Source organism: Equus asinus, chromosome 11, assembly GCF_041296235.1.
Source record: "Equus asinus isolate D_3611 breed Donkey chromosome 11, EquAss-T2T_v2, whole genome shotgun sequence".
NCBI classification, from domain to species: Eukaryota; Metazoa; Chordata; class Mammalia; order Perissodactyla; family Equidae; genus Equus; species Equus asinus.
This window is the reverse complement of record NC_091800.1, coordinates 60414039-60428419: the sequence shown is the minus strand read 5'-3', so window position 1 is coordinate 60428419 and position 14381 is coordinate 60414039. Positions and strand designations below refer to the sequence as shown.

At 36.0% G+C, this 14381-nt stretch overlaps 1 pseudogene; it reads right to left on the bottom strand.

Annotated features, from left to right (window-relative positions):
- Positions 1 to 13454: 13454 nt before the first annotated feature.
- The window catches only part of LOC106845034 (small ribosomal subunit protein uS2-like), a 40358-nt pseudogene continuing 39431 nt past the window's right edge, over positions 13455 to 14381 (bottom strand).

Below are 14381 nucleotides of genomic sequence, written 5' to 3'. Positions count from 1 at the left end.
AAGTCAATTAACCTCATGACAATGAAACATTGTCCCATCAGAGCAGATTATTTGTTAAAAAACACAATTCTGTCTGGTAAACACAAATGAGTAATGGTGATACTTAAGGATTATTAGGTAGCTCACAGAATACCCAAGGGTAGAGAAGCTGGATTGGACACAGAAAGAGTGATCACAGTCAAGTACAGAACTGGTTAATGAAAATTCCACTGCCATTGCCAACAGGCCCAGACACTGTAAGACTGCACTGACCTCAGAATTCTCTTGACTGAGGATGACCCCATGTGAACTGTTGCCACTGCTAATCCTGTAAACTGGATACAGATTCTACTGGTTCCATGACTCTCATCATAAATCACACATGGCCATTGTCATTTATTTTATTTGGCTCTGATTCAGTGTCTGGGATAGGTGCCTGGGGTTAATCAGGCACAGTTTCTAAGCACACACACTATCTTCAAGAGAGGCTTGGAAACCAAGAATCTGAAAATTTCAAATTCTGTTGTTGGAAAGATGGCCTTTTTCATAGCAGGAAAGATTCCCCACGTGTATACGTGGGATTAATTTACAGAGGAGCAAAAGGTAACACAAAACATTCAACATCACCACCTTTGGCTGTCCAACATCAGTATAATTATTTGTTCCCTTTTTACTTCTAAAATAGCACCAAAAGATTATCTATTTTCCTAACATAATTATATCTTGTACAATCAAATACATCTTAACCTTCTCATTGAAAGGCTTAAACCGAATTATTATGAATTGCAGAATACAAATTTACAACCATAATCATTTAGTTATGAATATTAAAATCTTACTTGGTCAAACTTCTTGTTTTGATATTAGCAATAACACACAATCTTTATTCAATAGCAGAGAAAAAGAAATGTACAGTAGAGGGAAATTATCTACATTATATACATATGCATGTGCCAGAGCAAGAAAGGAAATATGGGTAGATGCTGGAATACTCATGTTCCAACTTGTCAATAGATTATAGCTGGTCTTTACTAATGTTTCCTGTAACTTCAACCAGCAACTAAACTATTAAGAGTTTTTGCCCTGTGAGGTGAGCCGTATCTTCATTGTTAAGGGCTCTGAGTCTTTGTTGTACCTGCCTGTGTTAAGTGACTGTATTTTCTTTAAGGTATACCATTTGACTTAGCATCACAAGTCTAAGCCCAGTGTCTTAATATTCATTAATCAAGAAGCAGACTCAGAGTCCAGAATTCATGTGAAATTCTTCAGTTGTAAAATAAAATTATTAAAGAAGTAAAGAATTGATAAGGGAAGGCATAACTATCAATAATGAGTGTGGTGTTAAGGCAGCTACCATAAAGTGCTATCAGGCTTACTCTGTTAGGAACGCTGAGAAAGACTGCAGATGCACATTCCCATTTATCCTAAGCATCATTCATTAAGGGCTGCTCCTGGGTGCTACAGTTCCTTGGCATGTCCAACCTGCTAGCAAAGCTGTGTAGGAAGCTAGCCTTTCTAAAATCCAAGGTACAAGGACCTTCAATAGCAGGGATGTAGATGCTGCCTGTTGGAAACTACCTGGCGCATCTCAAAGGTCCAAGAGATATGGGTGGGGCATTGCCAGTGTGAGCTACACTCTGGGATTCCCCTGGGTTTAAATTATTTTCCTTCTCATTTCCACTGGGACAGATAATACAGATTGCATCACGGATTCCACAAACATAAGGCACTGATGCCATCACTCAAACTGCTGAAACTGCAGCTATAGGAATCGTACACAGCCGCTGTAACCCCATTGTAGTCCTTGACTCCTCACGTTATTAGATACTGATTTGAATCTATGGTGAAGTCTAGATCATGGACCTCACTGCATATTGAAAGGAGACTAGAATAACAAATTTAAGGAATTCTCACATTTTTTATATGAAGGATAGAGAAGACTCAAATTAAAAAAACTACAAAAGAAAGAGGAAACATTACAACTGATACCACAGAAATATAAAGGATCATAAGAGACTATTATGAACAATTATATGTTGACAAATTATGTCACTTAGAAGAAATGGATGACAAATTCCTAGAACCATAGAACCTAGGAGGACTGAATCATGAAGAAATAGAAAATCTGAAAAGACCAATAATGAGGAAGGAGATTAAATGAGGCTTTAAAAATTACTCTTTTAGATAATTAGACTATTCACTTTTCCCCCTGCTTTCTGTTTCACTCTCCTCACTCTCTCGGCCACAAATTCTTCTTCTTATACAATTTGAGTGTCTACAATACACATTAGGGACTACCCCCATGCATCAATTCTTCAGAGACTACAAAATTCAAATATAGTCTAGAAACTCTTTAGCGTGCCACTCAAGCTGCATGGGAGAATATAGAGTCCCCAGACAGGACCATGGCCTCAGCATAGTCTACCATACCTTTCCCGCTTCTCTCCCTCCTTCATCTTATGATCTGCCTCAACACAAATGTCATTTCTCTGGGGAAATTTTTGTGATCATCTCTTTTTATTTTTCTGCTTCCATAACACCCTGAACTTTTCCAACACTGTCAAATAATAATATTAGCAGCATATTTATTTTCCCTGAAACATCTAAACTCCACAGTTGCAGCTAATTTTTCTTTTAGTCATTACTTAGTCTCAAGCACCTAACAAAATTAACTTGTTGTGTAAGTGTTGTTAAATGTATCCCAGAAGAGATGAGGAACCTTTAAACGGATTTTAAAGAGAAAATGGTATGATATAATTTGTATTTAGAAATTTCCCTCACACGGATACATAGTAACAGTACAATGCTGAGGCTGGTGGGTGATTCATGAGGTTGGTGATGTTATCTAGGTGACGTGGTGGCTCAGACCACAGAAGTGACAGGGGGATTGAAAGGACTGGACAGGTACTATAAATATTTAAGTGGTAAAACTGGTAGGAGAGAATAAGAGTTGATGTGTGGAATAAGGTAAAGAGAGACGGTCAGCTTGAAAAAATTGAATTTACTGGATTGACAAAATCAATTGGACAGTGATGTCATTAAGCTAGGGAACAGAGGAGAAAAACTAATTTGATAATGGAAATGTGCTTGCCCTATGCTGTACAGAACTGGGCATCCCAGAAACTTTTCTAATGCTACATTTTGTTCTTTAAATTAATTAAATAGGCAAATAGTTTTAGGATTATAACAATAAATAACATATATCTCATTAGTTAAAGCAAACAGATTTTTAAAGCATATTTGATTTTATTTTAGATTGATTAAACAGTAATATTCTCTCAAAGATAATTTTATCCAATATACGGGAAATGATTCTGGGAAAAGTTATAATTTGAAGGGAAACCCACCATGATTTTGAATTTTACTTTTCCCATACCTAAATATAATTTACAATCATAAAGGAGTATGAAATTTTGCTATAATCAGTACATATTTTTCATGAAGAAAGATGTTTTAAACCTCCAAAGTATGTTTCTAAAATATTCTTTATTCCTGTGTTTTTACCATTTAGTTTTGCCTAGTTAAAAGCATAAACTGTGATTCAAATAGTGAGACTATGCTGTCACCTGCTGGAAGATGTGGGGAATTATTTCTTTTGAATAATGGAATGGCAGTGATGTGTACTACATTAAATGAGAAAACTCATGTGATGTTCAGGATATTTTTCCATTAAAAAGGTATCACAATGTACAAAGCTATAATCCCATATATGTTAATATTTCCTTTAGTTATGATTTAATCTGTTTTACCCTTTTTATCTACCGTTCTCTTTAGTTTTATTTCTTTTGTAGAAGCATATACATTCAGGAAATCAAATTTGATTTTAACTAAGAACTAATACAGAAGGTCATTAAATATTTATACTCAGTAGAACAAAAAATAATCTTTAACCACACCTGGGTATATAAATGAGGCAAAGAGGAGTGTGCAGGAGGAGGAGGAGAAATAAAGTGATTTGACATTGAAAAGGGGGTTATGGTATGATGTAGTATATTAATAAATTAAGGGACATAGGTGTAGGATTAGTTTAGATTTGATTACAACTCTGAGGCCTAGCAAAGCTGAATTTTGGAATGTCACTAAAGCATCTTATGTCAGATTCTTTGTATTTAACATAGGAATAATGTAATTCATATCACAGGGCTTTTGCAAAGATTAAATTTGGTAATACTGAAGAGTACTTGTACAATGCAAGAGTCATTGAAAGCATCAAAAAATAATATCAAGCAGCAAGATTTTTTGGATAGTAAAAGCATTCTCACAGGTTTCATAATGCTTTAAAAATATAAAATAAACCCCACAATCAATTTTGGAATTTCTCGGTTGACACATGTTTATATCAGAAGTCAAATAAACTTTTAATATTCTGACTAGAATATGTCACTAATAAAAATCATTTAAAATCAGATGCAATAGGAATATTAAAACTTACTTTTAAGTAGGGCTTATTTTTGCTTATAGTATAATAATAATGACAGTAAATACAGTAATGTTTTGCTTTGATGACGGGATACGTTCTGAGAAATGTGTTGTTAGACAAATTTTGTCACTGTGTGAATGTCATAGAGTGTACCTACACAAACCAGATGGTCTAGCCTACCAAACACTTAGGCTATATGGTAGGAATCTCATGGGACCACCATTGTCATATATGCAGCTAGTCATTGACAGAAATGTCATTGTTTTGCAGTGCACTACTGTATGAACATAGTGTTTTTATAGATCTGAGTGCATTAACTCAAGTATTTTTGAGTTTTAGTAATTGCCCAACTTCTATTTCATTTGGCCAAGCTAAAACTGGCCATTTCTCATGGTGCTGATTGCTGCTGAAATTTACAATCTATTCTAGTATTTGACAAAGTTTGGCCTGTAGATCACTGGTGGTTCATGTTTATCATGCTCACTCACGTCCCATTAGTTTTCTATTGCTGGGATAACAAATTACTACAATCTTAGTTGCTTAATAAAATGCAAATTTATTATCTTGCAGTTCATTAGGCCAGAAGTCCAGTATATCTCACTGGGTTAAAATCAAGGTCTTTGCAGGACTACCTTCATCTCTAGAGGCTTTACAGTGGAGTCCATTTTCTCACATTTTCCAGCTTTCATAGGCTGCTTGATTCATCATTTGTGGCCTCTCTATCTCCAAAGCCAGCAACACTTCATTTCTCTGACCATGATTCTGTAGCCACCTTCCCCTCTCTCTCTTCTGCCTGGCTCTTGCATTTCCAAGGACCCTTGTAATTGCATAGGGCATATTGATGTAATCTCTTTAAGTTAATCACATCTTCAAAGTCTCTTATACTATGTAAAGTAACATATTCGCAAGTTCTGAGATTAGGACATGGACATATTTGAGGACAATATTCTGACTACCAATTCTGTCAAGTGATATCAAGTGGTTTGGCAGTTTAAAAAAAGCAATGTTTTATTTTGGCATATTATATTTCACAATTTTAAAATATTGAGTCTATTATTTTCATTGAAATCATGTTAGCATCTTAATCATTACCTCTGAAATTAATTTTTAGTGAGAAATTTGATGAGAAATGTATTTATATTTTCTGGTCCAAGATCCAGCTGAAAATATACAAAATAGAAACACCATTTTTGAACACCAACTTACAGAAATGACAATTTAAAATTGAAACACACATTTGTTTCCTAAAACGGTACAAAGATAGAATTAAACCAAGTCTCCTTTGAGGTGTATGAAAATGTATGACAGACAATAAAGTTAATGCATGATGAAAAATACATATATCAAGCTAAGTATGCCTATTTAGCTTGAAAATTATACTATACTACTAGTCTCTTAAAGATCAGAATACATTGGAAGCCTCTATTTTTCTATAAAATTTTAATATAATTTTTAAGAGTTACACAGCAGTAAACTGCGTGACATATATAAAGATAAAAATTAAATTCACTCAGATTTTGATGTTATGGCAAATACTATTTATCCTACATTTGCTTGTTGGCACAAGCGATGGGTTAATAGTTTTTACTCTGGGACAATAATGAACAGAAACGCTGAGTTGATTTGTATAGACATCAGTGTTATATTGCCCTCTTAGAACAGTGTTTTCTAAGTGTATTCAAGACTATCTACATCAGAATCACCTGAAACTATTGAGTAAGGTTTGAATCAGAATAATGTTAGGGATGGAGTGTGAATTGTCTTTAAAATCATGATGGTCATTAAAACATTATGACAATCCTTTCTGTAGTGAGAAACCACTTAAAGATCAGAGTTGTTTTGATTAATTTCTGTTCTCATCATTCACCTAGCTTGTTTGCAGTAGAATGAAAGCTTGAGTGTAACTGATTGATTAAATACGCTCTTAGTATTCTTTTAGAAGTATAGTAAGGAAGATAAAAACTTTAAAAGTAGAAGAAATATTTCTTAAATTATTTGAAGATAAAGAACTTCACTTTCATGCATGCTGTTAAAAGTAGCTTCTTTTCACATAATACACTGATTCTTAATTTTTCTAACAGCAGAGTGAGGGAGACATATGTTCAATCTATATAGCCATTAAAATTCAGATCACAGAAATTAAAGAGGAATGCCTCTACTGTAAGCAACTAGAAAGGGGTTCGTTCTGCTCACTGCAATCTGGTGCCAATCAATTGCAAACAAGCTGGTGGTTGAGAAAGGAAAATTCATACTATTAGCTAGCATAATCCAAAGATGGAGGACTAGCATCCTGAAGAACCATCTTAAAGTCATACAGAATCTAGAGGCAGTTATATACAGGAAACGGGCAGGGAAGGAGGGGGCTAGGGATGTCAACTATCGGGTGTGATGAACTTCAAGGCACTGCGTTATCTCTTTCTTCTGTCATTTCTGATGGGTACCAATGAAAATTTTTCTTTCTGGAGGTCGTCATGTTCTGGGGATCTCAGAGAACAAAGTTGTCTTATCACACCTGGGAGATACAGGTAAGCAAGACTCATAGAACTAGTAGATCACATATTTTGTAAAAGCGAGAGATGCTTAATCATCTAAGCTACATGCAGGCTAGAAAGTATTCACTGAGACTAGTGAGTCAGGGTCATAGTTACAATATTGCTTCTTTTCCCTAAGATGACTTCCCTCATGTTAACTTACGATCTAGCTGTTACATGTAGACTTTATAGATATTAAAATAATTATAAGGAAATACGAAGTGTTGTGCTAATAAGAGACATTAGACAAAATCAGCAAATTCCTAGAAAGACAGAAATTACCAAAATTGAATCAAGAACAAATAGATCTGTAAATAGACATATCAAATAATAAAATTGAATTAATTAAAAATCTTCCCACAAAAGAAGCTGGGGTAATTCTATCAAACATTAAAGGTGGAAAAGATCTCTCAATCCTACACAAAGTTTCCAACTCATTTTATTAGGCCAGGACTACCTTAACATGGACGCAGGAAAAAAATCAAAAGAAATGAAAACCGTAGACCAATATCTATCATGAACATACACATAAAAATCTTTAAAAATATGAACAAACTGAATCCAGCAACATATAGAAACCTATATACACCATGACCAAGTGGAGTTTATTTAAGAAAGGTATAGTAGGTTAAAATCCAGAAAATAATGAACATAACACACTCTATCGGTAGAATAAAGGACAAAACAACAAAAAAAACGCAAGCAAACAAACCAAAAAACTTACACATGATTATCTTAATAAATGCAGGAAAAGCATTTGACAGAAAGCAACATCCATCCCTACTAAAGGCTTTCAGGAAACTACCAATATAATAGAACTTCCTCAAACTAATAATAGACAGCTATGAGTCACCTAGAGCTAACATCATAGTTAATGGTGAGTGAGTGCTTTCCCTCCAAAATCGGGAATAAGACGAGATTGCCTCTCCCTCCCACCTCTATTTTACACAGCACTGGAGAGTCTAGTCAGTCAAATAAAACAAGGAAAAAAATGCATGCAGGTAGAAAAGAAGGAACAAAACTCTCCTTATTTGCAGATGGCAAAGAATTCTTTTGGTGAAAAACACCAAAGAGATCTAGCAACACAAAACAAAGTAAACAATAGACAATACCTAGAAATTCTGAGCAGCTGGAAATACAGAAAGTTCTCATTTACCCCTCTCCACCACCACTCCTGGTGCATAGCTTTCCCCAGTTTCCTTTTTTTTTTAAAGATTGGCAACTGAGCTAACAACTGTTGCCAATCTTCTTTTTTTCTTCCTGTTTTTTTCTCCCCAAATCCCCCCAGTACATAGTTGTATATTTTAGTTGTGGGTCCTTCTAGTTGTGGCATGTGGGACGCCACCTAAGCGTGGCCTGATGAACAGTGCCATGTCCATGCCCAGGATCCAAACCTGAGTCAGCCCTCACAGGATGACTCAGGAAATATTCCCTCTGCTTCTATTTTCTGGAAAAGACTGTAAAGAATTGATAGAATTTATTCCTTAAATGTTCGATAGAATTCACCAGTGAACCCATATAGTTCTGGTGCTTTCTATTTTGAAGGTTACTATTAATTCAATTTCTTTAATACATAGAAAGTTATTCAGATTATCTATCTTTGTGAGTTTGTTAGATTGTGTCTTTCAAGGAATTTGTCTATTTATCTGAGTTATCAAACTTGTGGGCATAGAGTCATCCATCATATTTCTTTATTATGCTTTTTATATACACTGAATCAGTAGTGATGGCCCCACTTTCATTTCTATCATTAGTAATTTGTGTCTCTCCTCTTTTTTGTTGATTAGGCTGAATACAGACTTACAAATTTTTTTTTTTTTTTTAAAGATTTTATTTTTTCCTTTTTCTCCCCAAAGCCCCCCAGTACATAGTTGTGCATTCTTCGTTGTGGGTTCTTCTAGTTGTGGCATGTGGGACGCTGCCTCAGCGTGGTCTGACGAGCAGTGCCATGTCCGCGCCCAGGATTCGAACCAACGAAACACTGGGCCGCCTGCAGCGGAGCGTGCGAACTTAACCACTCGGCCACGGGGCCAGCCCCCAGACTTACAAATTTTATTGATCTTTTCAGAGAACAAACTTCATTTCATTAATTTCCTCTATTGATTTCTTAATTTCATTGACTTCTCTGATTTTTTTTCTCTGCTTCCTTTGAATTTAATTTTTTCTTCTTTTTCTAGTGTCTTAAGATGAATATTAGAATACTGATTTTAAATCTTTCTTCTTTTGTAATGTATGTACTCAATACTATAAATTATGCTTTAGGCACTTTTGCTGCATCCCACAAATTTTGATGAGCTGTATTTTTGTACTTCAAAGTATTCATAAATGCCTTTTGAGATATTCTCTGACCCATGTGCTATTTAGAAATGGACTGTTTAACCTCCATATGCTTGGGATTTTTAAGGTATCTTTTTATTATTGATTTTTATGTTCATTCGATTTTGGTCTGAGAACATTGTTTTCTATTCTTTTAAATTTTTTAAGGTGTGTTTTATTGCCCAGAATGTGGTCTATCTTGATGAATGCTCCATGCCAGCTTGAGAGGAATGTGTATTCTACTGTTGTTGGATGAAGTATTCCATAAATGTCAAATACATCCATTTGATTGATGATGTTGCTCAGTTCAATTACATCCTTACTGATTTTCTGCTTCCTGGATCTGTCAGTTACTGATAGAAGCATGTTGATGTCTCCAACTATAATAGTACATTTGTCTATATTTTCTCGCAGTTCTATCATTTCTTGCCTTATGTATTTTGACACTGTTGTTAGGCACTTACACATCAAGGATTGTCATAACATCCTAGAGAATAGACCCCTTTTTCATCATATAATGCTTCTCTACATCTCTGATAATTTTCCTAGCTCTGACTTCTGGTTTGCCTAAAATTAATATGGCTACCCATTATGGGCTGAATTGTGTTTCTTCAAAATCATATGTTTAAGGCATGGGACCTACTACCTCAAAATGTGACTGTATTTGGAGATGGGGTCTAAGTGAAAATGCAGTCAATATGGTGGACCTTGATCCAATATGACTTGTTTTCTTAAAAGAAGAGGAGATTAGGAAACAAAAACACACACAGGGAAAACCATGTGAAGACTTAGGAAGATGATGGTGTGGGGTCCTGGAATTGGCCACCCCAAGATATGTCTCTTTGGCATGAGGATTATTTGGGGCTGGTTACTTTTAATAAACTGCAGACAGGAAGGAGGCTCTGAGGAGTGGAACTTGCTTGCCCTTTGTTAGGAGACATTTACATTTATAAGGGAAATCTCCATCTGTAAAGGTGTCTCCCTCTCTGTACCAGGAAGAAGGGTATGACTTTATCTCTAGAAACTCTTAATCAATGCCAAAGGCAAGGACTTAAATCTGCATTTGTTTACTGTACTTGTGTGTTAATCTCCCATGATTGACTCCCCCTCCACCCCCAGCATCCTTTTTTGTCTTTAGCTGGTTATGATATTTAAGGTGGTGGCTTCAGCCATTTTGGCAAGTTGCTCAGCTTGCCTGAGCCTCTCCCATGTATTCATGTTATAAAGCTTTGTTTAATTTTCTCCTGTTATTCTGTCTCATGTGAATTTAATTCATTCTCTGGCCAGACGAACCCAGAGAGGGTAGAGGAAATGTCTTCCTCCCCTACAATGGTTAACCCTTCACCAAGGCAAGAGGCTTTAGAAGATGCTGACCCTGCCAACACCTTGATCTCAAACTTCCAGCATCCAGAATTGTGAGAAAATAAATTTCTGTGTAAACCAGCTAGTCTGTGATAATTTGTTAGGACAGCCCGGCAATCAATAAGGCTATTAACATTACCCCAGCTTTCTTTCCATTGCTGCTGGAGTGAAACATCTTTTTCCATCCTTTTACTTTTAATCTATGTCTTAAATAAAAGGGTTTCTTGTAGACAACATATTGTGAGATATTATTTTTTTAATCCACTCTGGCAGTCTCTATCTATAAACCATTCAGGGTTAAGGTGATTACTGATATAGTTGGATTAGTATCTACCATATTGGTAACTATTTTCTATTCATTGTCCTTGTTCTTTGTCTTCCACTCCTTTTCTGCCTTCTGTGATATTAATTGATCACTTTTTATGATTCTGTTTTCTATCCTCTCTTAACATATTAATTATACTTTTTCTTCTTTTTTTAGTGGTTGCCCTGGAGTTTGTAATATAATTTACAACTAATGTAATTCTCCTTTCAAAAGGTACTATACCACTTCATGTATAGTGCACGCATCTTATGACAGAAAATTCCGTTTCTCCCACCTGTCCCTTATAACATTGCTATTATTTATTTCATTTATCTACATGCTATAATCATCTGAGACATTGTTTGTCTTCTTATTTTGAACAAGATCTTATCTGTTAGATGAAATTAAGAATGAGAAAGTAAAATATTTTATTTTACCTGTAATTATTCCTTTAGGAATTCGTTTAATTATTCCTATAAGGTTAAGTTGCTAGCAAAGTAGAAGGATAAATGTTTTCTGCAAGAGTTTAGTTTCAATGATATTGAAGATATGTTTTTTAATCTAATATTAATGAAATTTCAGAATTTATTTTTTAAATAAAAGAAAACAATGCTGAAACAGCAATCAATCCTAGTTTTAAGGGAAAAAGCACAAAACATTAGATGTTTAAAATAAATGAAAATATTTTCTATTCAAAATTAAATAAAAACACTACAGGCCCTTGGAGAGATACTTAGCTTTGACTTGTCCAAGTGACCTACTTTCAACCAGTTATAATTATTTCCAATCATTTTTCTATTCAATTTATGAAATGAAGGCTTTGCTTTTTAATGGGTAATCTGCATTCCATTAAAGATTGAAAGCAATGCCCATGGCTTAGTTATTCTTCACTGAAGCAAACTCTTGTTGGGACTCAATGCTTATCATATAGTTAAAATGCACATTTCAGGAAATTAATTTCAGGCTTGAAAGACAAGAGGCATACATATATCCAATATGGTTACAGAATAAAAAAGAATGCAACTTTGATTTCTAAAATACTAAATGTCATGTTCTGGAACTCCTTTGAAATAATGTAAGTTAGATCCTAATTTTCAATGAAGTCTATCTGGAAATAATAAGTACAAAATAAGAGATCCAGTATGTGTGGTTGATGTAATTAGAATGCTAATGGAAAATATTTCGGTTAACAAAAGCCAAGAGTCCACATCAAATTTAAACTCAGGCACTGTGAACAATAAAGGTTTTTGAAATGATTTACAAGAAAAAAACCTACTTTCTTATTCAAATTTTTAAAAATCTGAAATAGTTGAATCATATACTTACATAAATGAAGGTGACATGATGGCTCTTTTTTTTCTTACCAAGCCTACTATGCGCTTAGGCAGCAATCTGTGAGGAGTTGCGTGTTCTCTTTTGGAGTACAGTCCAACGTTCTTTGAATTTTGCCTCGGTGACATTTTGACTATGCAAATCAGGAAATTAAGCTTAAACTTTCAGAGCCATAGTTTTCTTGCCTGTGAAATGAAGATGATACTTAGCGTGATATCAATATAATTGTTTGAAGATGAATGATATACATTATGAAACAATCCAGTCTATTCATATACTAAATGGACAATAAGTACCAAAACTTGCAGTTAAATGAAATACTGGTAAACAACTTTATGAAAGAAAATCTTACAATTCAACAGCCTCTAAAAATCAATAAGATTAGGTCAGGTAGCATGTTTATCTCAGTCAAGATTTCTTCAACGATAGAGTTTTACAAATAAATTATCCTAAAGTACAATGGTTGCTTGAATAATATAAAAAATTAAGAAAATGTAATATAAATTAGAACAATAATTCTTTGATTTAGCTGCTACTTTTTCAATTCCCTATTTTATGAACAAAAGTTCATAAAATAAAGCTAAGTACACAGCTATTTAATGTTAAACTAGATATTTAAACACAAGTTTTCGTAGCTCTAAACTCAATGTGTGTGTATTTTGTTTTGATGTCCAGAAGGCCATCCCAGTTTTCACTTTTTTTCCTTTGTAAAGATTTTGCCCTTTTTAGCATATCTTGGAAGTTTACTTAATTTCTCAAGGAGTTTGCTTTGTGTTCCCCTTTTCAGTACAATAAAGAATTTGATGCATGCTCGGATTTTCTCTTAAGTGGAAACGAGAAAATACCCACATCAAAGTGGGTGGGAAAGGCTGAGACACACTCTCATCATAAACGCCACCCCCGGCACAGCACCATACCATCAGGAGAGACCCTCAAGCCCCGACTTCTTCCTGAAGAGCAAAGAGTTTGGACTGTACATCGAGTGCCCCAACTTTTGAGACTCCCGTCTGAGGGACAGGTCCCCAAAACACCAAGCCGTGAAAGACAACGGGGCTTGTATTGATGAGTCCCACAGCATGATAGCAAACAAAAGAGTGGTTCCTTTTTATTTTTTTAGAAACTGCTTATTTTCTGTCAATCTTATTCCATTTTCCCTTCAAGAGTCTGTGAAAGAACTGCTAAAGACCACTCCATGGTTGTCCCTACCCATTCAGTGGCCTGAGCGGTGGGGGCTGAGTGCTGCGGACGTCAGTGGGGACTGCTGGGCAGGCAGGGAGGGCCCCTGCACCTGCAGACCAGTCTGTGCCCCTGGGTGAGGAGCAGGGAACTGGGGAGCTGGAGCAGTCCAGTTGCCCTGAAATTTCTCCTTTGTCACAGGCTTTTAAGCAGCAGCCTGCTCTTCCCTTTCAATCTCTTCAGGATCTCTCTAGAAGTGGAGATCAGGGATGACCTCCTGAGGGTGCTCATGGGAGATGGTGCCGCACATGCACAGAACTTCCTGGGTGACACTGACCGCAGACTCGCCCAGTGAGCTCCTTGCTTTGGGATGGCAGCCTTCACATAGCTGGCGCAGAGGGGAGTCTGTGTTACAGAGCAGTGGGAGGCAGGTTAACATGAGAGCCTCTGGGAGAGGCTGGGGCCAAGCCCTGGATCAGTAAGCAGCCAGAGTGCCTGGATCTGGTTAGTGAAGGTTCCAGGGATGAAGAGGCCAGACAGGAGTGGCTCCAGTGGCAGCAGCGAACTGCGCCACAGCTCCCAGGCCTGCATTCCTGGTGGATGTGACACCGACATCAGCCACGTTCTCAATGGCAACAATGGAAAGAGCTGCCAGCCGAAACTTCTCCCAGGTTCTCTTCAGATTTATGATGTAGGTGCCACCACTTTTCCTTCTGTAGGTGTACTGTTCCATTTGGAAGTCAAGGGTGCTGCCACCAATGTGAGTTCCTGCTGCAAGGAATTTGAGGATGTTTTCCTTCTCCATTTACAGAATATCAAGGGCTCTGGATGTTGTGAAAATTTTCCTTTAAGTCAGGACAGGAACTCAGAACAACTCTGTGTACACTCTGTGTGTGTCTATTATAAGTTATGGTTTTGTGGTTGCCACAAGGCTTATATAAAACTTAAATACCTAACTCTT